The 25,000-nt window shown below is 47.6% G+C and overlaps 1 protein-coding gene across 1 annotated transcript in view; it reads right to left on the bottom strand.

Annotated features, from left to right (window-relative positions):
• Positions 1-22,762, bottom strand: part of LOC127926570 (NBAS subunit of NRZ tethering complex-like) — a gene marked incomplete at its 3' end in the record, with an annotated part of 32,733 nt that extends 9,971 nt beyond the window's left edge. Inside the window, exons 1-2 of the mRNA XM_052512006.1 lie at positions 22,754-22,762; positions 11,126-11,266 (exon numbers count right to left, since the gene is read on the bottom strand). The remainder of the gene's footprint in view (positions 1-11,125; positions 11,267-22,753) is intronic.
• Positions 22,763-25,000: the final 2,238 nt, after the last annotated feature.

The following is a 25,000-nucleotide window of genomic DNA, read 5'->3' as shown; positions in this document are numbered from 1 at the left end:
AATTACTTGACACATTGGAAAGAATTAACAAAAACAGAGCAAACTAGAATGCTATTTGGCCCTAAACAGAGAGTACACAGTGGCAGAATACCTGACCACTGTGACTGACCCAAAATTAAGGAAAGCTTTGACTATGTACAGACTTAGTGAGCATAGCCTTGCTATTGAGAAAGGCCGCCGTAGGCAGACATGGCTCTCAAGAGAAGACAGGCTACGTGCTCACTGCCCACAAAATGAGGTGGAAACTGAGCTGCACTTCCTAACCTCCCTGCCCAATGTATGACCATATTAGAGACACATATTTCCCTCAGATTACACAGATACACAAAGAATTTGATATTTTGATAAACCCCTATCTACTGGGTGAAATACCACAGTGATCCATCACAGCAGCAAGATGTGTGACCTGTTGCCACAAGAAAAGGTCAACCAGTGAAGAACAAGCAACATTGTAAATACAACCCATATTTATGTTGATTTATTTTCCTTCTGTACTTGAACTATTTGCACATCATTACAACACTGTGTATAGATAGACATATAACATTTGAACTGTCTTTATTAATTTGAAACTTTTGTAAGTGTAATGTTCACTGTTCAGAGAGAGTGAAAGAGACAGTGGATGTCATTAATCAATGGGGACATGGTGGACATGCCAGGGGCTTTAGAAGAGGAGGGACATGGTGGACATGCCAGGGGCTTTAGAAGAGGAGGGACATGGTGGACATGCCAGGGCTTTAGAAGAGGAGGGACATGGTGGACATGCCAGGGCTTTAGAAGAGGGACATGGTGGACATGCCAGGGCTTTAGAAGAGGAGGGACATGGTGGACATGCCAGGGGCTTTAGAAGAGGAGGGACATGCCAGGGCTTTAGTAGAGGGGGACATGCCAGGGCTTTAGAAGAGGAGGGACATGCCAGGGGCTTTAGAAGAGGAGGGACATGGTGGACATGCCAGGGGCTTTAGAAGAGGGGGGGGACATGTGGACATGCCAGGGGCTTTAGAAGAGGAGGGACATGGTGGACATGCCAGGGCTTTAGAAGAGGAGGGACATGGTGGACATGCCAGGGGCTTTAGAAGAGGAGGGACATGGTGGACATGCCAGGGCTTTAGAAGAGGAGGGACATGGTGGACATGCCAGGGCTTTAGAAGAGGAGGGACATGCCAGGGCTTTAGTAGAGGACATGCCAGGGGCTTTAGAAGAGGAGGGACATGCCAGGGGCTTTAGAAGAGGAGGGACATGGTGGACATGCCAGGGGCTTTAGAAGAGGGGTGACATGCCAGGGGCTTTAGAAGAGGAGGGACATGGTGGACATGCCAGGGGCTTTAGAAGAGGAGGGACATGCCAGGGGCTTTAGAAGAGGAGGGACATGCCAGGGGCTTTAGAAGAGGAGGGACATGCCAGGGGCTTTAGAAGAGGAGGGACATGCCAGGGGCTTTAGAAGAGGAGGGACATGACAGGGGCTTTAGAAGAGGAGGGACATGACAGGGGCTTTAGAAGAGGAGGGACATGACAGGGGCTTTAGAAGAGGAGGGACATGCCAGGGGCTTTAGAAGAGGAGGGACATGGTGGACATGCCAGGGGCTTTAGAAGAGGAGGGACATGACAGGGGCTTTAGAAGAGGGACATGCCAGGGGCTTTAGAAGAGGAGGGACATGCCAGGGGCTTTAGAAGAGGGAGGGACATGCCAGGGGGCTTTAGAAGAGGAGGGACATGCCAGGGGGCTTTAGAAGAGGAGGGACATGCCAGGGGCTTTAGAAGAGGAGGGACATGCCAGGGGCTTTAGAAGAGAGGGACATGCCAGGGGCTTTAGAAGAGAGGGACATGCCAGGGGCTTTAGAAGAGGAGGACATGCCAGGGGCTTTAGAAGAGGAAGGACATGACAGGGGCTTTAGAAGAGGAGGGACATGCCAGGGGCTTTAGAAGAGGAGGGACATGCCAGGGGGCTTTAGAAGAGGAGGGACATGACAGGGGCTTTAGAAGAGGAGGGACATGGGGACATGCCAGGGCTTTAGAAGAGGAGGACATGCCAGGGGCTTTAGAAGAGGAGGGACATGCCAGGGGCTTTAGAAGAGGAGGGACATGCCAGGGGCTTTAGAAGAGGAGGGACATGACAGGGGCTTTAGAAGAGGAGGGACATGACAGGGGCTTTAGAAGAGGGACATGCCAGGGGCTTTAGAAGAGGAGGGACATGCCAGGGGGACATGCCAGGGGCTTTAGAAGAGGAGGGACATGCCAGGGGCTTTAGAAGAGGAGGGACATGCCAGGGGCTTTAGAAGAGGAGGGACATGGTGGACATGCCAGGGGCTTTAGAAGAGGGACATGCCAGGGGCTTTAGAAGAGGAGGGACATGGTGGACATGCCAGGGGTTTAGAAGAGGAGGGACATGACAGGGGCTTTAGAAGAGGAGGGACATGACAGGGGCTTTAGAAGAGGAGGGACATGGGGGACATGCCAGGGGCTTTAGAAGAGGAGGGACATGCCAGGGACTTTAGTAGAGGAGGGACATGCCAGGGGCTTTAGTAGAGGGACATGCCAGGGGCTTTAGAAGAGTAGGGACATGACAGGAGCTTTAGAAGAGGAGGGACATGCCAGGGGCTTTAGAAGAGGAAGGACATATATATGCCATTTAGCATACGCTTTTATCCAAAGCGACTTACAGTCATGTGTGCATACATTCTACGTATGGGTGGTCCCGGGAATCGAACAGGGGCTTTAGAAGAGGAGGGACATGGGGGACATGCCAGGGGCTTTAGAAGAGGAGGGACATGGGGGACATGCCAGGGGCTTTAGAAGAGGAGGGACATGCCAGGGGCTTTAGAAGAGGAGGGACATGCCAGGGGCTTTAGAAGAGGAGGACATGCCAGGGCTTTAGAAGAGGAGGGACATGGGGGACATGCCAGGGCTTTAGAAGAGGAGCGACATGCCAGGGGGCTTTAGAAGAGGAGGGACATGCCAGGGCTTTAGAAGAGGAGGGACATGACAGGGGCTTTAGAAGAGGAGGGGACAGGGCTTTAGAAGAGGAGGGACATGGGGGACATGCCAGGGGCTTTAGAAGAGGAGGGACATGCCAGGGGCTTTAGAAGAGGAGGGACATGCCAGGGGCTTTAGAAGAGGAGGACATGGGGGACATGCCAGGGGCTTTAGAAGAGGGGGACATGCCAGGGCTTTAGAAGAGGAGGGACATGCCAGGGGCTTTAGAAGAAGAGGGACATGCCAGGGCTTTAGTAGAGGAGGGACATGCCAGGGGCTTTAGTAGAGGAGGACATGCCAGGGCTTTAGTAGAGGAGGGACATGCCAGGGGCTTTAGAAGAGGAGGGACAGGGTGAAGAGCGAGGAGGAGAGGACGCTTCCATTGAAAGGCCTCAGAGATAAATTACCACCCAGGAAAATTAAATTCCTCCCATTTCCCTACTAAAAACAAGAAGGGGTTAGCCTCGACCTCCCACCTCTCACATGGACTCCTGGGGGATGGATCGAACCATAGAGGGGAGGTGAAAGGTTAGTATTTAGATCAAGGAGACAGACAGCTGTTCCCACTGGTATATGGGTGAGGGAGAGGAATTGAAAGGAGGAGAGCGGTGAAAAGGGGAGGAGAGAGGAATGGAAAGGAGGAGAGAGGAATGGAAAGGAGGAGAGAGGAATGGAAAGGGAGGAGAGAGAATGGAAAGGGAGGAGAGAGGAATGGAAAGGAGGAGAGATAATGAGAGGAGAGATAAGGGAGGAGAGAGGAATGGAAAGGGAGGAGAGAGGAATCGAAAGGAGGAGAGAGGAATGGAAAGGGGAGGAGAGAGGAATGGAAAGGGGAGGAGAGAGAATGGAAAGGGGAGGAGAGATAATGGAAAGGAGGAGAGAGGAATGGAAAGGAGGAGAGAGGAATGGAAAGGGAGGAGAGAGGATGGAAAGGGAGGAGAGAGGGATGGAAAGGAGGAGAGAGGATGGAAAGGAGGAGAGAGGATGGAAAGGGAGGAGAGAGGAATGGAAAGGGGAGGAGAGAGAATGGAAAGGAGGAGAGCGGAATGGAAAGGGAGGAGAGCGGAATGGAAAGAGGAGGGAGAGAGGATGGAAAGGAGGAGAGAGGATGGAAAGGGAGGAGAGAGGATGGAAAGGAGGAGAGAGGATGGAAAGGAGGAGAGAGGATGGAAAGGAGGAGAGAGGATGGAAAGGGGAGGAGAGAGGAATGGAAAGGGAGGAGAGAGAGGAATGGAAAGGGAGGAGAGGATGGAAAGGGAGGAGAGAGGATGGAAAGGGAGGGAGAGAGAGGATCGAAAGGGAGGAGAGAGGATCGAAAGGGAGGAGAGAGGAATGGAAAGGAGGAGAGAGGAATGGAAAGGGGAGGAGAGAGGATGGAAAGGGAGGAGAGAGAATGGAAAGGAGGAGAGATAATGGAAAGGGAGGAGAGAGGAATGGAAAGGGAGGAGAGCGGAATGGAAAGGAGGAGAGAGGAATGGAAAGGGAGGAGAGAGGATGGAAAGGGAGGAGAGAGGATGGAAAGGGAGGAGAGAGAGGATGGAAAGGGAGGAGAGAGAGGATCGAAAGGGAGGAGAGAGGATCGAAAGGGAGGAGAGAGGAATGGAAAGGGAGGAGAGAGGAATGGAAAGGGAGGAGAGAGGAATGGAAAGGGAGGAGAGAGGAATGGAAAGGGAGGAGAGAGGATGGAAAGGGAGGAGAGAGAAGAGTATCGGAGGTAAAGAGGGTGTTGATTAGAGCCAATGTCTGGGTTAAAAGCTCAGTGGGTGAGAGGTGCCTGCTGGGAGATGAAGTTTAACGGCTCTGAAGTCAAAGGAGGATCAATCAACTCACCTGGAGAGAAGAGAGAGGCAGAGGAGGAAGAGCAAGCAGGGGAGAGAGGGGGTTGTCTTTGTATTTATTCTGGATCCCCATTAGTTCCTGCCAAGGCAGCAGCTACTCTTCCTGGGGTTTATTATGGATCCCCATTAGTTCCTGCCAAGGCAGCAGCTACTCTTCCTGGGGTTTATTATGGATCCCCATTAGTTCCTGCCAAGGCAGCAGCTACTCTTCCTGGGGTTTATTATGGGTCCCCATTAGTTCCTGCCAAGGCAGCAGCTACTCTTCCTGGGGTTTATTATGGATCCCCATTAGTTCCTGCCAAGGCAGCAGCTCCTCTTCCTGGGGTTTATTATGGATCCCCATTAGTTCCTGCCAAGGCAGCAGCTACTCTTCCTGGGGTTTATTATGGATCCTCATTAGTTCCTGCCAAGGCAGCAGCTCCTCTTCCTGGGGTTTATTATGGATCCCCATTAGTTCCTGCCAAGGCAGCAGCTACTCTTCCTGGGGTTTATTATGGATCCCCATTAGTTCCTGCCAAGGCAGCAGCTCCTCTTCCTGGGGTTTATTATGGATCCCCATTAGTTCCTGCCAAGGCAGCAGCTCCTCTTCCTGGGGTTTATTATGGATCCCCATTAGTTCCTGGGGTTTATTATGGATCCCCATTACATCCTGCCAAGGCAGCAGCTACTCTTCCTGGAGTTTATTATAGTTGCCCTAGTTTAGGGCAGCAGTGATAGAGTTCCTTCCTGGTATAGTTTAGGTAGCAGTGATATAGTTCCTTCCTGGTATAGTTTAGGTAGCAGTGATAGAGTTCCTTCCTGGTATAGTTTAGGGTAGCAGTGATAGAGTTCCTTCCTGGTATAGGGTAGGGCGACAGTGATAGAGTTCCTTCCTGGTATAGGGTAGAGCAGCAGTGATAGAGTTCCTTCCTGCAGCAGTGACAGCAGAGTTCCTTCCCTGGTATAGGGTAGGGCGACAGTGATAGAGTTCCTTCCTGGTATAGGTAGAGCAGCAGTGATAGAGTTCCTTCCTGCAGCAGTGACAGCAGAGTTCCTTCCTGGTATAGGGTAGGGCAGCAGTGATAGAGTTCCTTCCTGGTATAGTTTAGGGTAGCAGTGATAGAGTTCCTTCCTGGTATAGTTTAGGGCAGCAGTGATAGAGTTCCTTCCTGGTATAGTTTAGGGCAGGAGTGATAGAGTTCCTTCCTGGTATAGTTTAGGGTAGCAGTGATAGAGTTCCTTCCTGGTATAGGGTAGAGCAGCAGTGATAGAGTTCCTTCCTGCAGCAGTGACAGCAGAGTTCCTTCCTGGTATAGGGTAGGGCAGCAGTGATAGAGTTCCTTCCTGGTATAGTTTAGGTAGCAGTGATAGAGTTCCTTCCTGGTATAGTTTAGGTAGCAGTGATAGAGTTCCTTCCTGGTATAGGGTAGAGCAGCAGTGATAGAGTTCCTTCCTGCAGCAGTGACAGCAGAGTTCCTTCCTGGTATAGGGTAGGGCAGCAGTGATAGAGTTCCTTCCTGGTATAGTTTAGGGTAGCAGTGATAGAGTTCCTTCCTGGTATAGGGTAGGGTAGCAGTGACAGAGTTCCTTCCTGGTATAGGGTAGGGCAGCAGTGATAGAGTTCCTTCCTGGTATAGTTTAGGGCAGCAGTGATAGAGTTCCTTCCTGGTATAGTTTAGGGCAGCAGTGATAGAGTTCCTTCCTGGTATAGTTTAGGGTAGCAGTGATAGAGTTCCTTCCTGGTATAGGGTAGGTAGCAGTGACAGAGTTCCTTCCTGGTATAGGGTAGGGCAGCAGTGATAGAGTTCCTTCCTGGTATAGTTTAGGGGAGCAGTGATAGAGTTCCTTCCTGGTATAGTTTAGGGCAGCAGTGATAGAGTTCCTTCCTGGTATAGTTTAGGGCAGGAGTGATAGAGTTCCTTCCTGGTATAGTTTAGGGTAGCAGTGATAGAGTTCCTTCCTGGTATAGTTTAGGGCAGCAGTGATAGAGTTCCTTCCTGGTATAGTTTAGGGCAGCAGTGATAGAGTTCCTTCCTGGTATAGTTTAGGGTAGCAGTGATAGAGTTCCTTCCTGGTATAGTTTAGGGTAGCAGTGATAGAGTTCCTTCCTGGTATAGGGTAGGGCAGCAGTGATAGAGTTCCTTCCTGGTATAGTGTAGGGTAGCAGTGATAGAGTTCCTTCCTGGTATAGTTTAGGGCAGCAGTGATAGAGTTCCTTCCTGGTATAGTTTAGGGTAGCAGTGATAGAGTTCCTTCCTGGTATAGTTTAGGGTAGCAGTGATAGAGTTCCTTCCTGGTATAGGGTAGGGCAGCAGTGATAGAGTTCCTTCCTGGTATAGTTTAGGGTAGCAGTGATAGAGTTCCTTCCTGGTATAGTTTAGGGTAGCAGTGATAGAGTTCCTTCCTGGTATAGGGTAGGGTAGCAGTGATAGAGTTCCTTCCTGGTATAGTTTAGGGCAGCAGTGATAGAGTTCCTTCCTGGTATAGTTTAGGGTAGCAGTGATAGAGTTCCTTCCTGGTATAGTTTAGGGCAGCAGTGATAGAGTTCCTTCCTGGTATAGTTTAGGGTAGCAGTGATAGAGTTCCTTCCTGGTATAGTTTAGGGCAGCGGTGATAGAGTTCCTTCCTGGTATAGTTTAGGGTAGCAGTGATAGAGTTCCTTCCTGGTATAGTTTAGGGCAGCAGTGATAGAGTTCCTTCCTGGTATAGTTTAGGGTAGCAGTGATAGAGTTCCTTCCTGCAGCAGTGACAGCAGAGTGCCAGACTGCAGTCCACTGAAGTGATAAAACATCTATGTCCCTCAGGGACCTTAGATCTATATTAATTTCTCTCTTTGCTTTGGTTGTTGTAACGTCCTTAGATCTATATTCATTTCAAGCCCATAGTTTTTATTTTCAAAAGCTGCACCTGCGTGTGAATGATTTGGTCCTTCATTAGGACATTAGCGTGTGTTCCAAGTTTGTTTTTTTAAATTTTGCGAACGCTAATAGCACATTAGCTTATTGGTATTTCAGAGGCCCTCTGTGGTTAGCGGTTTAATGACTACTATTGTTTTTCTAATTATGTTTAACAAAGTTACAAAAAAAACATTTTCAATATCTTTTTCAAGATGTGTTGCTTGCTGCCAGTTACCAAGTTGCCTAGCAACTGACGTGCATAGCTACACCAGTACACTGATAAACTGGAGACATCTTCCAACAACTGATGTGAAGGACCCATTTAACTCACGACTGGAAACGTCAGTTATCGCAGTCGAGTCATATTGACAACGTTGTTGTGAAGATGGCGTCTGTTATGAAAACATCTCTTTTTGACACAGATCAACCGTACTAGTTGTTGAGGCTGTGGTCGTGTCCCGTCTTGATGACTGGTAACATGGACAGGTACAGTAAAGAAAGACAAAAGCTGCAGTTGACTCAGAACAGCACAATTTCACCGCACAGACAGAACTAACAACGTGCATGATGGTATTTCCTGGTTGAGGTGCATGATGGTATTTCCTGGTTGAGGTGCATGATGGTATTTCCTGGTTGAGGTGCATGATGGTATTTCCTGGTTGAGGTGAAATTAAAACTACTTCTCTTCTAGTCTTTATAAGAAACATTTGACTGTTGAAAACACCTCACAACTTGTATAGTCAATTTGAATACACTTCAAAACAGACAGACATCCCCAGCAGAAACACCACTAAGGGGTTTGTTTCTGCACTGTACCCAAACCACAAACAGACTTAATGTGTCACTATGTATAGAACCATGTCACCACGGACTGCTCTGGGCAAAAAGCACGTCGAGCTTAAAAAAAACAATGTATCAAAGCTGCTCTCTTTCTAAAGCTCTGATTTAACTGTATTTAACAATATGCATATATGAATAGTGTGTAAATATTTGTCTTGTCTCTTGGTGTCTTTCCCATATATAACTTATTTTATTCATAAATATATTTTAAAAAATGTTTTAAATTGAATGTTCTTGTCCATTACTGTTCTGTGTCATGTATGTGTACGTTATGTGTGGACCCCAGGTAGAGTAGCTGCTACATATTCAGTAGTTAATGGACCCCAGGTAGAGTAGCTGCTACATATTCAGTAGTTAATGGACCCCAGGTAGAGTAGCTGCTACATGTTAATGAACCCCAGGTAGAGTAGCTGCTACATGTTAATGGACCCCAGGTAGAGTAGCTGCTACATATTCAGTAGTTAATGGACCCCAGGTAGAGTAGCTGCTACATGTTAATGAACCCCAGGTAGAGTAGCTGCTACATGTTAATGGACCCCAGGTAGAGTAGCTGCTACATGTTCAGTAGTTAATGAACCCCAGGTAGAGTAGCTGCTACATGTTAATGGACCCCAGGTAGAGTAGCTGCTACATGTTAATGGACCCCAGGTAGAGTAGCTGCTACATGTTAATGGACCCCAGGTAGAGTAGCTGCTACATGTTAATGGACCCCAGGTAGAGTAGCTGCTACATGTTCAGTAGTTAATGGACCCCAGGTAGAGTAGCTGCTACATGTTAATGGACCCCAGGTAGAGTAGCTGCTACATGTTAATGGACCCCAGGTAGAGTAGCTGCTACATGTTAATGGACCCCAGGAAGAGTAGCTGCTACATGTTAACGGGCCCCAGGTAGAGTAGCTGCTACATGTTAATGGACCCCAGGTAGAGTAGCTGCTACATGTTAATGGACCCCAGGTAGAGTAGCTGCTACATGTTAATGGACCCCAGGTAGAGTAGCTGCTACATGTTAATGGACCCCAGGTAGAGTAGCTGCTACATGTTAATGGACCCCAGGTAGAGTAGCTGCTACATGTTAATGGACCCCAGGTAGAGTAGCTGCTACATGTTAATGGACCCCAGGTAGAGTAGCTGCTACATGTTAATGGACCCCAGGTAGAGTAGCTGCTACATGTTAATGGACCCCAGGTAGAGTAGCTGCTACATGTTAATGGACCCCAGGTAGAGTAGCTGCTACATGTTAATGGACCCCAGGTAGAGTAGCTGCTACATGTTAATGGACCCCAGGTAGAGTAGCTGCTACATGTTAATGGACCCCAGGTAGAGTAGCTGCTACATGTTAATGGACCCCAGGTAGAGTAGCTGCTACATGTTAATGGACCCCAGGTAGAGTAGCTGCTACATGTTAATGGACCCCAGGTAGAGTAGCTGCTACATGTTAATGGACCCCAGGTAGAGTAGCTGCTACATGTTCAGTAGTTAATGAACCCCAGGTAGAGTAGCTGATACATGTTCAGTAGTTAATGAACCCCAGGTAGAGTAGCTGCTACATGTTAATGGACCCCAGGTAGAGTAGCTGCTACATGTTAATGGACCCCAGGTAGAGTAGCTGCTACATGTTAATGGACCCCAGGTAGAGTAGCTGCTACATGTTAATGGACCCCAGGTAGAGTAGCTGCTACATGTTAATGGACCCCAGGTAGAGTAGCTGCTACATGTTAATGGACCCCAGGTAGAGTAGCTGCTACATGTTAATGAACCCCAGGTAGAGTAGCTGCTACATGTTAATGAACCCCAGGTAGAGTAGCTGCTACATGTTAATGGACCCCAGGTAGAGTAGCTGCTACATGTTAATGGACCCCAGGTAGAGTAGCTGCTACATGTTAATGGACCCCAGGTAGAGTAGCTGATACATGTTCAGTAGTTAATGAACCCCAGGTAGAGTAGCTGCTACATGTTAATGGACCCCAGGTAGAGTCGCTGCTACATGTTAATGGACCCCAGGTAGAGTAGCTGATACATGTTCAGTAGTTAATGAACCCCAGGTAGAGTAGCTGCTACATGTTAATGGACCCCAGGTAGAGTAGCTGCTACATGTTAATGGACCCCAGGTAGAGTAGCTGCTACATGTTAATGAACCCCAGGTAGAGTAGCTGCTACATGTTAATGGACCCCAGGAAGAGTAGCTGCTACATGTTAATGAACCCCAGGTAGAGTAGCTGCTACATGTTAATGAACCCCAGGTAGAGTAGCTGCAACATATTAATGAACCCCAGGTAGAGTAGCTGCTACATGTTAATGAACCCCAGGTAGAGTAGCTGCTACATGTTAATGAACCCCAGGTAGAGTAGCTGCTACATGTTAATGAACCCCAGGTAGAGTAGCTGCTACATGTTAATGAACCCCAGGTAGAGTAGCTGCTACATGTTAATGAACCCCAGGTAGAGTAGCTGCTACATGTTAATGAACCCCAGGAAGAGTAGCTGCTACATGTTCAGTAGTTAATGAGGATCCTAATCAACTTAACTCAGCATCATCCCCACCATTATTATCATAATTCTCGTCACAACCTCCACCGTCTTCGTCCCCATCATATCCTCACCTGATTGACAGCTGGTGGAGAGAATGTTATGTCATCCAGGAAGTGGACAGCATCAGCAGGAAGCAGTCTGTCGAAGTATTTTGCGCAGGTGTCATAGGCGTGAAGGTAGTCCTGCTCTGTCTGGGGGGGTCTCTTTAAAACCTTTAGAAAAGAGGAGGGTACATGTTTTTAGGCGTGCTTGCTGACAGGTTGTGAGGCGTGCTAGCTGACAGGTTGTTAGGCGTGCTAGCTGACAGGTTGTTAGGCGTGCTAGCTGACAGGTTGTTAGGCGTGCTAGCTGACAGGTTGTGAGGCGTGCTAGCTGACCGGTTGTGAGGCGTGCTAGCTGACAGGTTGTGAGGCGTGCTAGCTGACAGGTTGTGAGGCGTGCTAGCTGACAGGTTGTGAGGCGTGCTAGCTGACAATAGTTTGGACACATCTACTCATTCAAGGGCTTTTCTTTATTTTTACTATTTTCGACATTGTAGAATAATAGTGAAGACATTAAAACTATGAAATAACACATATGCAATCATGTAATAAGTATGAAACAAATCTAAATATATTTTAGTTTCTTCAAAGTAGCCACCCTTTGCCTTGATGACAGCTTTGCACACTCTTGGCATTCTCTCAACCAGCTTCATGAGGTAATCACCTGGAATGCATTTCAATTAACAGGTGTGCCTTTTAAAAAGTTAATTTGTGGAATTTATTTTCTTTTTAATTAGTTTGAGCCAATCAGTTGTGTTGTGAAACGGTAGGGGGGGGATCTACAAAAGATAGCCCTATTTGGTAAAAAACCAAGTCCATATTATGGCAAGAACAGTTCAAATAAGCAAAGAGAAATTACAGTCCATCATTACTTTAAGACATGAAGGTCAGTCAATCTGGAATATATTATATATATTAAAATAAAATAAATATTTGGGTAAAACACGTCTCACCACTGTATTTAATAGCAGAGAAAAACCTTAAATTACATTTTTTCAACTTGAGATTTGATGACTTTTCCAAGAGTGACCCCAACATTAGAAAAAGCGAAACATCTCCTTTGTTCATATTTCCATGACTGTTGTACAAGACCTGTGGACAAAGATGGTCACTCCTCTCAACATGGGGGAGAGAGGCCTTCTCATCCCCCCTGCACTCCTCTCAACATGGGGGAGAGAGGCCTTCTCATCCCCCCTGCACTCCTCTCAACATGGGGGAGAGAGGCCTTCTCATCCCGCCTGCACTCCTCTCAACATGGGGGAGAGAGGCCTTCTCATCCCCCCTGCACTCCTCTCAACATGGGGGAGAGAGGCCTTCTCATCCCCCTGCACTCCTCTCAACATGGGGGAGAGGCCTTCTCATCCCCCTGCACTCCTCTCAACATGGGGGAGAGAGGCCTTCTCATCCCGCCTGCACTCCTCTCAACATGGGGGAGAGAGGCCTTCTCATCCCCCTGCACTCCTCTCAACATGGGGAGAGAGGCCTTCTCATCCCCCTGCACTCCTCTCAACATGGGGGAGAGAGGCCTTCTCATCCCGCCCTGCACTCCTCTCAACATGGGGGAGAGAGGCCTTCTCATCCCCCCTGCACTCCTCTCAACATGGGGGAGAGAGGCCTTCTCATCCCCCCTGCACTCCTCTCAACATGGGGGAGAGAGGCCTTCTCATCCCCCCTGCACTCCTCTCAACATGGGGGAGAGAGGCCTTCTCATCCCCCCTGCACTCCTCTCAACATGGGGGAGAGAGGCCTTCTCATCCCCCCTGCACTCCTCTCAACATGGGGGAGAGAGGCCTTCTCATCCCCCCTGCACTCCTCTCAACATGGGGGAGAGAGGCCTTCTCATCCCCCCTGCACTCCTCTCAACATGGGGGAGAGAGGCCTTCTCATCCCCCCTGCACTCCTCTCAACATGGGGGAGAGAGGCCTTCTCATCCCCCCTGCACTCCTCTCAACATGGGGGAGAGAGGCCTTCTCATCCCCCTGCACTCCTCTCAACATGGGGAGAGAGGCCTTCTCATCCCCCTGCACTCCTCTCAACATGGGGAGAGAGGCCTTCTCATCCCCCTGCACTCCTCTCAACATGGGGGAGAGAGGCCTTCTCATCCCCCTGCACTCCTCTCAACATGGGGGAGAGAGGCCTTCTCATCCCCCTGCACTCCTCTCAACATGGGGAGAGAGGCCTTCTCATCCCCCTGCACTCCTCTCAACATGGGGAGAGAGGCCTTCTCATCCCCCTGCACTCCTCTCAACATGGGGAGAGAGGCCTTCTCATCCCCCTGCACTCCTCTCAACATGGGGAGAGAGGCCTTCTCATCCCCCTGCACTCCTCTCAACATGGGGGAGAGGCCTTCTCATCCCCCCTGCACTCCTCTCAACATGGGGGAGAGAGGCCTTCTCATCCCCCTGCACTCCTCTCAACATGGGGAGAGAGGCCTTCTCATCCCCCTGCACTCCTCTCAACATGGGGGAGAGAGGCCTTCTCATCCCCCCTGCACTCCTCTCAACATGGGGGAGAGAGGCCTTCTCATCCCCCCTGCACTCCTCTCAACATGGGGGAGAGAGGCCTTCTCATCCCCCCTGCACTCCTCTCAACATGGGGGAGAGAGGCCTTCTCATCCCCCCTGCACTCCTCTCAACATGGGGGAGAGAGGCCTTCTCATCCCCCCTGCACTCCTCTCAACATGGGGGAGAGAGGCCTTCTCATCCCCCCTGCACTCCTCTCAACATGGGGGAGAGAGGCCTTCTCATCCCGCCTGCACTCCTCTCAACATGGGGGAGAGAGGCCTTCTCATCCCCCCTGCACTCCTCTCAACATGGGGAGAGAGGCCTTCTCATCCCCCAAGCACTCCTCTCAACATGGGGAGAGAGGCCTTCTCATCCCCCTGCACTCCTCTCAACATGGGGGAGAGAGGCCTTCTCATCCCCCTGCACTCCTCTCAACATGGGGAGAGAGGCCTTCTCATCCCCCTGCACTCCTCTCAACATGGGGGAGAGAGGCCTTCTCATCCCCCTGCACTCCTCTCAACATGGGGGAGAGAGGCCTTCTCATCCCGCCTGCACTCCTCTCAACATGGGGGAGAGAGGCCTTCTCATCCCCCTGTACTCCTCTCAACATGGGGAGAGAGGCCTTCTCATCCCCCTGCACTCCTCTCAACATGGGGGAGAGAGGCCTTCTCATCCCCCTGCACTCCTCTCAACATGGGGGAGAGAGGCCTTCTCATCCCCCTGCACTCCTCTCAACATGGGGAGAGAGGCCTTCTCATCCCCCTGCACTCCTCTCAACATGGGGGAGAGAGGCCTTCTCATCCCCCTGCACTCCTCTCAACATGGGGGAGAGAGGCCTTCTCATCCCCCTGCACTCCTCTCAACATGGGGGAGAGGCCTTCTCATCCCCCTGCACTCCTCTCAACATGGGGGAGAGAGGCCTTCTCATCCCGCCTGCACTCCTCTCAACATGGGGGAGAGGCCTTCTCATCCCCCTGCACTCCTCTCAACATGGGGAGAGAGGCCTTCTCATCCCCCTGCACTCCTCTCAACATGGGGGAGAGGCCTTCTCATCCCCCTGCACTCCTCTCAACATGGGGAGAGAGGCCTTCTCATCCCCCTGCACTCCTCTCAACATGGGGAGAGAGTCCTTCTCATCCCCCTGCACTCCTCTCAACATGGGGGAGAGAGGCCTTCTCATCCCCCCTGCACTCCTCTCAACATGGGGGAGAGAGGCCTTCTCATCCCCCCTGCACTCCTCTCAACATGGGGGAGAGAGGCCTTCTCATCCCCCCTGCACTCCTCTCAACATGGGGGAGAGAGGCCTTCTCATCAGTTTCCCTTCACCCCACCACCACTCTAGTTTCTGACCACCCAAAGAGAAACAAGAATGTGGTGAGCACAAAACGGCTGTGATCATGAGGACAGGAAGCCAGCCATCATCCTGGACTGCAGAGACAGCCTGCAGAGTTCTGTCTTACTATCCAGGTCTGTAAACCCAAACATTTCCACCTTCTACTTTTAAAAAACATTAACCTTTCCAGAAACAATTTTCTCACTGTTGCCGCTTGCTGTACACCTCCCTCTGCCCCCAGCTGTGCCCTGGACACCATATGTGAACTGATTGCCCCACATCTATCTTCAGAGTTCCTACTGTTAGGTGAGCTAAACTGGGACATGCTCAACACCCCGGCCATCCTACAAGCTAAGCTCGATGCTCTAACTCCCACCACATCCAGATAGCCTTGGCCTTGTACCTTAGCGAGCAACATTGATATTGAGGCAGCTTGTAAATAATGCCAGCCGTAATTAACCACATACAGAACCTTCAGAAAGTATTCATACCCTTTGACTTATTCCACATTTAAAGCCTGAATTCAAAATGGATTTACATAGATCCTTTTTTTCTTCCCCCACCAACACACAATACGCAAAAATCTAAGTGAACAATACATGTTTTAATGTTCACACATTTAGTGAAAATTTTATTCAGAAAAAAATGAATTTACATCAGTATTCACACCCCTCGAGTCAATACATGTTAGAATCACCTTCGGCAGTGATTACAGCTGTGAGTCTCTCTGGGTGAGTCTCTAAGAGTGATTACAGCTGTGAGTCTCTCTTGGTAAGTCTCTAAGAGTGATTACAGCTGTGAGTCTCTCTTGGTAAGTCTCTAAGAGTGATTACAGCTGTGAGTCTCTCTGGGTAAGTCTCTAAGAGTGATTACAGCTGTGAGTCTTTCTGGGTAAGTCTCTAAGAGCTGCGAGTCTTTCTGGGTAAGTCTCTAAGAGTCGTGAGTCTTTCTGGGTAAGTCTCTAAGAGCTGTGCGTCTTTCTGGGTAAGTCTCTAAGAGCTGCGAGTCTTTCTGGGTAAGTCTCTAAGAGCCGTGAGTCTTTCTGGGTAAGTGTCTAAGAGCTTTGCACACCCGAACTGTACAATATTTGCACACTTTTAAAAATTCTCCAAGCTCGGTCAAGTTGGTTGTTGATCATTGCTAGAGAACCATTTTCCAGTCATAGATGTTCAAGCAGACTTAAGTCAAAACTGTAGCAAGACCACTAAGGAACATTTTTTATTCATCCTAAATAACTCCTTGTCCTTGCCGATGACAAGCATAACATGATGCAGCCACCACCATGCTTGAAAATATGGAAAGTGGTACTCAGCGATGTGCTGTGTTGGATTTGCCCCAAACAAAACACGTTGTACCCAGGCCAAAAAGTTCATTTCTTTGCCTTACAGTTTTACTTTAGTACCTTTTTGCAAACAGGATTTTGGAATATTTTTTATTTTGTACAGGCTTCCTTCTTTTGCAGTGTCATTAGGTTGGTGTTGTGGAGTAACTACAATGTAGTTGATCCATCCTCAGTTCTCTCTGATCACGGTTTTAAAGTCACCATTGGCCTCATGGTGAAATCCCTGAGCAGTTTCCTTCTTCTTTGGCAACTGAGTTAGAAAGGAAGCCTGTATCTTTGTAGTGACTGGGTGTATTGTAACACCATTCAAAGTGTAATGAATAACTTCACCATGCTCAAAGGGATATTCAATGTCTGCCGTTTTATTTTTACCCATCGACCAATAGGTGCCCTTCTTTGCGAGGCATTGCATTTGTGTTTGAAATGTACTGCTCGACTGAAGGACTTTGCAGATAATTGTATGTGTGTGGTACAGAGACGAGGTTATTAAAAAAAAAAACATAATAAATATTATTATTGAACACAGAGTGAGTCCATGCAAAGTATTGCAACATATTGTGACTTAAGCACATTTTAACTCTCAACTTATTTTTGCTTGCCATAAAAAAGGTGTTAACTACCTAGACTCGTGACATTTCAGCTTTTCATTTTATATTAATTTGTAAAACCATAATTCCACTTTGCCATTATGGGGTATTGTGTGTCAGCCAGCGACACAACATCTCAATATAACAGGCTGTAACACAACAACATGTGGAACTAGTCAAGAGGTGTGAATACTTCCTGAAGGTAATACAGACCGACCGACCACCAGAAGGCTGACAGACAGACAGACCGACCGACCACCAGCAGGCTGACAGACAGACAGACAGACCACCAGCAGGCTGACAGACAGACAGACCGACCACCAGCAGGCTGACAGACAGACAGACCGACCGACCACCAGCAGGCTGACAGACAGACAGACCGACCGACCACCAGCAGGCTGACAGACAGACAGACAGACCACCAGCAGGCTGACAGACAGACGACCGACCACCAGCAGGCGAATACTTCCTGAAGGTAATACAGACCGACCGACCACCAGCAGGCTGACAGACAGACAGACCGACCGACCACCAGCAGGCTGACAGACAGACAGACCGACCGACCACCAGCAGGCGAATACTTCCTGAAGGTAATACAGCTACAGGTTCAACAGCTCTGATCTGACCAGATTCAGGTTATAGCAGGCTGACAGACAGACAGACCGACCGACCACCAGCAGGCTGACAGACAGACAGACCACCAGCAGGCTGACAGACAGACAGACCGACCGACCACCAGCAGGCTGACAGACAGACAGACCACCAGCAGGCTGACGAACAGACAGACCCGACCCGACCACCAGAAGGCTGACAGACAGACGACCGACCCGACCGACCACCAGCAGGCTGACAGACAGACCCGACCGACCGACCACCAGCAGGCTGACAGACAGACAGACAGACCCGACCGACCACCAGAAGGCTGACAGACAGACAGACCGACCGACCCGACCACCAGCAGGCTGACAGACAGACCGACCGACCGACCACCAGCAGGCTGACAGACAGACAGACAGACCGACCACCAGCAGGCTGACAGACCGACCAACCACCAGCAGGCTGACAGACCGACCGACCACCAGCAGGCTGACAGACGACAGACCGACCACCAGCAGGCTGACAGACAGACAGACCGACCACCAGCAGGCTGACGAGACCGACCGATCGACCACCAGCAGGCATGATAGACAGACAGACCGACCGACCACCAGCAGGCTGACAGACAGACAGACAGACCGACCGACCACCAGCAGGCTGACAGACCCGACCGACCACCAGCAGGCTGACAGACCGACCGACCACCAGCAGGCTGACAGACCGACCGATCGACCACCAGCAGGCTGACAGACCGACCGATCGACCACCAGCAGGCTGACAGACAGACCGACCGACCACCAGCAGGCTGACAGACAGACCGACCGACCACCAGCAGGCTGACAGACAGACCGACCGACCACCAGCAGGCTGACAGACAGACTGTAGATACTACCACTACTATAACCAGTCACTACCACTACTATAACCAGTCACTACCACTACTATAACCAGTCACTACCACTACTATAACCAGTCACTACCACTACTATAACCAGTCACTACCACTACTATAACCAGACACTACCACTACTATAACCAGATACTACCACTACTATAACCAGTCACTACCACTACTATAACCAGATACTACCACTACTATAACCAGTCACTACCACTACTATAACCAGATACCACCACTACTATAACCAGACACTACCACTACTATAACCAGATACTACCACTACTATAACCAGTCACTACCACTACTATAACCAGTCACTACCACTACTATAACCAGTCACTACCACTACTATAACCAGTCACTACCACAACTATAACTATAACCAGTCACTACCACTACTATAACCAGTCACTCCCACTACTATAACCAGTCACTACCACAACTATAACTATAACCAGTCACTCCCACTACTATAACCAGTCACTACCACTACTATAACTAACCAGTCACTACCACTACTATAACCAGTCACTACCACTACTATAACTAACCAGTCACTACCACTACTATAACTAACCAGTCACTACCACTACTATAACTAACCAGTCACTACCACTACTATAACTAACCAGTCACTACCACTACTATAACCAGACACTACCACTACTATAACCAGTCACTACCATTACTATTACTATAACCAGTCACTACCACTACTATAACCAGTCACTACCACTACTATAACTAACCAGTCACTACCACTACTATAACCAGTCACTACCACTACTATAACTATAACCAGTCACTACCACTACTATAACTAACCAGTCACTACCACTACTATAACTATAACCAGACACTACCACTACTATAACTATAACCAGACACTACCACTACTATAACTAACCAGTCACTACCACTACTATAACTAACCAGTCACTACCACTACTATAACTAACCAGTCACTACCACTACTATAACCAGACACTACCACTACTATAACCAGTCACTACCACTACTATAACTATAACCAGTCACTACCACTACTATAACCAGACACTACCACTACTATAACTAACCAGTCACTACCACTACTATAACTAACCAGTCACTACCACTACTATAACTAACCAGTCACTACCACTACTATAACCAGACACTACCACTACTATAACCAGACACTACCACTACTATAACCAGACACTACCACTACTATAACCAGTCACTACCACTACTATAACTATAACCAGTCACTACCACTACTATAACTAACCAGTCACTACCACTACTATAACCAGACACTACCACTACTATAACCAGTCACTACCACTACTATAACTAACCAGTCACTACCACTACTATAACTAACCAGTCACTACCACTACTATAACTAACCAGTCACTACCACTACTATAACCAGACACTACCACTACTATAACCAGTCACTACCACTACTATAACTATAACCAGTCACTACCACTACTATAACTAACCAGTCACTACCACTACTATAACTATAACCAGACACTACCACTACTATAACTATAACCAGACACTACCACTACTATAACCAGTCACTACCACCAGTCACTACCACTACTATAACTAACCAGTCACTACCACTACTATAACTAACCAGTCACTACCACTACTATAACTAACCAGTCACTACCACTACTATAACCAAACAAGAGCACTGCGTTCATCCACCTCTGGCCTGCTCGCCTCCCTACCACTGAGGAAGTACAGTTCCCACTCAGCCCAGTCAAAACTGTTCGCTGCTCTGGCCCCCCCAATGGTGGAACAAACTCCCTCACGACGCCAGGACAGCGGAGTCAATCACCACCTTCCGGAGACACCTGAAACCCCACCTCTTCCAAGGAATACCTAGGGTAGGGTAAGTAATCCTTCTCACCCCCCAAAAAAATTTAGATGCACTATTGTAAAGTGGCTGTTCCACTGGATGTCTTAAGGTGTATGCACCAATTTGTAAGTCGCTCTGGATAAGAGCGTCTGCTAAATGACTTAAATGTAAATGTAAATGTATAAATGTATAACCAGGCACTACCACTACTATAACCAGACACTACCACTACTATAACTATAACCCAGACACTACCACTACTATAACTAACCAGACACTACCACTACTATAACTAACCAGTCACTACCACTACTATAACCAGACACTACCACTACTATAACCAGACACTACCACTACTATAACCAGACACTACCACTACTATAACCAGACACTACCACTACTATAACCAGTCACTACCACTACTATAACCAGTCACTACCACTACTATAACCAGATACTACCACTACTATAACCAGTCACTACCACTACTATAACCAGATACTACCACTACCACTACTATAACCAGATACTACCACTACTATAACCAGTCACTACCACTACTATAACCAGTCACTACCACTACTATAACCAGTCACTACCACTACTATAACCAGTCACTACCACTACTATAACCAGATACTACCACTACCACTACTATAACCAGATACTACCACTACTATAACCAGATACTACCACTACTATAACCAGACACTACCACTACTATAACCAGATACTACACTACTATAACCAGTCACTACCACTACTATAACCAGTCACTACCACTACTATAACCAGTCACTACCACTACTATAACCAGACACTACCACTACTATAACCAGATACTACCACTACTATAACCAGATACTACCACTACTATAACCAGACACTACGACTACTATAACCAGATACTACCACTACTATAACCAGATACTACCACTACCACTACTAGATACTACCACTACCACTACTATAACCAGACACTACCACTACTATAACCAGATACTACCACTACCACTACTAGATACTACCACTACCACTACTATAACCAGACACTACCACTACTATAACCAGATACTACCACTACTATAACCAGATACTACCACTACTATAACCAGATACTACCACTACTATAACCAGACACTACCACTACTATAACCAGACACTACCACTACCACTACCACTACTATAACCAGATACTACCACTACTATAACCAGACACTACCACTACCACTACTAGATACTACCACTACCACTACTATAACCAGATACTACCACTACTATAACCAGACACTACCACTACTATAACCAGACACTACCACTACTATAACCAGACACTACCACTACTATAACCAGATACCACCACTACTATAACCAGACACTACCACTACTATAACCAGATACTACCACTACTATAACCAGATACTACCACTACTTCTTCTGTTGTTGGGAACTGTTTGATTTTATTGTTATTATAATTATTTATTGGTTTCATTTCATATTTAACTTCTTGGATATAGGGGCGCTCTTTTAATTTTTTGATAAAAAACGTTCCCGTTTTAAACAAGATATTTTGTCACGAAAAGATGGTCGACTATGCATATAATTGACAGCTTTGGAAAGTAAACACTCTGACGTTTCCAAAACTGCAAAGATATTGTCTGTGAGTGCCACAGAACTGATGCTACAGGCGAAACCAAGATGAAATTTCAAACAGGAAGTGCCCCAGATTTTGAAGGCGCTGTGTTCCAATGTCTCCTTATAGGGCTGTGAATGGGCCAGGAATGAGCTTACACTTTCTGTCATTTCTCCAAAGTGTCTGCAGCATTGTGACGTATTTGTAGGCATATGATTGGAAGATTGACCATAAGAGACTACATCTACCAGGTGGCCGCTTGGTGTCCTCCGTGGAATTATTGCGTAATCTCCAGCTGCGTGTATTTTTCCATTTGCTTCCGGGAGTAACCCAACTGCCAAGAATGATTTATCATCGAATAGATATGTGAAAAACACCTTGAGGATTGATTCTAAACAACGTTTGCCATGTTTCTGTCGATATTATGGAGTTAATTTGGGAAAAAGTTCGCCGTTGTAATGACTGAATTTTCTGGGTTTTTCTTGGCCAAATGTGAACAAAGCGGAGCGATTTCTCCTACACAAGTAATCTTTTTGGAAAAAATGAACACTTGCTATCCAACTGAGAGTCTCCTCATTGAAAACATCCGAAGTTCTTCAAAGGTAAATTATTTTATATGAATGCTTTCCTTGTTTTTGTGAAAATGTTGCCTGCTGAATGCTAGGCTTAATGCTATGCTAGCTATCAATACTCTTACACAAATGCTTCTGTAGCTACGGTTGAAAAGCATATTTTGAAAATCTGAGATGACAGTGTTGTTAACAAAAGGCTAAGCTTGTGAGTGAATATATTTCTTTCATTTCATTTGCGATTTTCATGAATAGTTAACGTTGCGTTATGGTAATGAGCTTGAGGCTATGATTAACAGCTTCCCTTGCCAGGTAGATAAATACATACCTGTGGGTCTCCCCCAGAACAGCTTCCTTAGCCAGGTTGCGTGCACTGCGCTAGCAGCCACACCCCTCCTGGGCGAGGGGCCGATTGCCAGTTTGGAGATGGACAGGACATTCTGACTGGTTAGAACGGGTTCCAGAGCGGCCAGGGGATCCGACACCTCATCGGTCATCTTACGGTAGTCCAGCCCTGAGGAACATATAACTTTACCATTACAGAGGAAACAGATATCTAACGATACAGTTAAAATAACATGTAGAAATATAGACACTACCACTCAAAAGGTTGGGGTCACTTAGAAAGAAAAGCACATTTTTTTTTGTCCATTAAAATAACATCAAATTGATCAGAAATACAGTGTAGACATTGTTAATGCTGTAAATGACTACTGTAGCTGGAAACAGCTGATTTATAATGGAATATCTACATAGGCGAACAGAGGCCCATTAACAGCAACCATCACTCCTGTGTTCCAATGGCACGTTGCGTTAGCTAATACAAGTTTATCATTTTAAAGGCTAATTGATCATTAGAAAACTTGTTTGCAATTATATTAGCACAGCTGAAAACTGTTGTCCTGATTAAGAAGGAATAAAACTGGCCTTCTTTAAACTAGTTGAGTATCTGGAGCATCAGCATTTGTGGGTTGATTACAGGTTCAACATGGCCAGAAACAAAGAACTTTCTTCTGAAACTCATCAGTCTATTCTTGTTCTGAGAAATGAAGGCTATTCCATGCGAGAAATTTGATAAACAGAGTCAGTCTCTGTCAGACAGAGGATGCTGCATGATAAACAGAGTCCAGTCTCTGTCAGACAGAGGAGGCTGCATGATAAACAGAGTCAGTCTCTGTCAGACAGAGGAGGCTGCATGATAAGCAGAGTCCAGTCTCTGTTAGACAGAGGAAGGCTGCATGATAAACAGAGTCCAGTCTCTGTTAGACAGAGGAGGCTGCATGATAAACAGAGTCAGTCTCTGTCAGACAGGGAGGCTGCATGATAAACAGAGTCCAGTCTCTGTCAGACAGAGGAGCCTGCATGATAAACAGAGTCCAGTCTCTGTCAGACAGAGGGAGGCTGCATGATAAACAGAGTCAGTCTCTGTCAGACAGAGAGGCTGCATGATAAACAGAGTCCAGTCTCTGTTAGACAGAGGAAGCTGCATGATAAACAGAGTCAGTCTCTGTTAGACAGAGAGTCTGCATGATAAACAGAGTCAGTCTCTGTCAGACAGAGGAGGCTGCATGATAAGCAGAGTCCAGTCTCTGTTAGACAGAGGAGGCTGCATGATAAACAGAGTCCAGTCTCTGTCAGACAGAGGAGGATGCATGATAAACAGATCCAGTCTCTGTCAGACAGAGAGGCTGCATGATAAACAGAGTCCAGTCTCTGTCAGACAGAGGATGCTGCATGATAAACAGAGTCCAGTCTCTGTCAGACAGAGGAGGCTGCATGATAAACAGAGTCCAGTCTCTGTTAGAAAGAGGAGGATGCATGATAAACAGTCCAGTCTCTGTCAGACAGAGGATGCTGCATGATAAACAGAGTCCAGTCTCTGTCAGACAGAGGAGGCTGTATGATAAACAGAGTCAGTCTCTGTCAGACAGAGGAGGCTGCATGATAAACAGAGTCCAGTCTCTGTTAGACAGAGAGGCTGCGTGATAAACAGAGTCCAGTCTCTGTTAGAAAGAGGAAGGCTGCATGATAAACAGAGTCAGTCTCTGTCAGACAGAGGAGGCTGCATGATAAACAGAGTCCAGTCTCTGTTAGACAGAGGGAGGCTGCATGATAAACAGAGTCAGTCTCTGTTAGAAAGAGGAGAGGCTGCATGATAAACAGAGTCAGTCTCTGTTAGACAGAGGAGACTGCATGATAAACAGAGTCAGTCTCTGTAAGACAGAGGAGGCTGCATGATAAACAGAGGAGGCTGAATGATAAACAGAGTCCAGTCTCTGTTAGACAGAGGAGACTGCATGATAAACAGAGTCCAGTCTCTGTTAGACAGAGGAGGCTGCATGATAAACAGAGTCAGTCTCTGTTAGACAGAGGAGGCTGCATGATAAACAGAGTCCAGTCTCTGTTAGACAGAGGAGACTGCATGATAAACAGAGTCAGTCTCTGTCAGACAGAGGAGGCTGCATGATAAACAGAGTCCAGTCTCTGTCAGACAGAGGAGGATGCATGATAAACAGAGTCAGTCTCTGTTAGACAGAGGAGATAAACAGCTCTCTGAATGATAAACAGAGTCCAG

This window comes from Oncorhynchus keta, unplaced genomic scaffold, assembly GCF_023373465.1.
Source record: "Oncorhynchus keta strain PuntledgeMale-10-30-2019 unplaced genomic scaffold, Oket_V2 Un_contig_7813_pilon_pilon, whole genome shotgun sequence".
Lineage (NCBI taxonomy): Eukaryota > Metazoa > Chordata > Actinopteri > Salmoniformes > Salmonidae > Oncorhynchus > Oncorhynchus keta.
The sequence above is the reverse complement of the archived record's forward strand: the minus strand, read 5'-3'. Positions and strand labels throughout refer to the sequence as shown.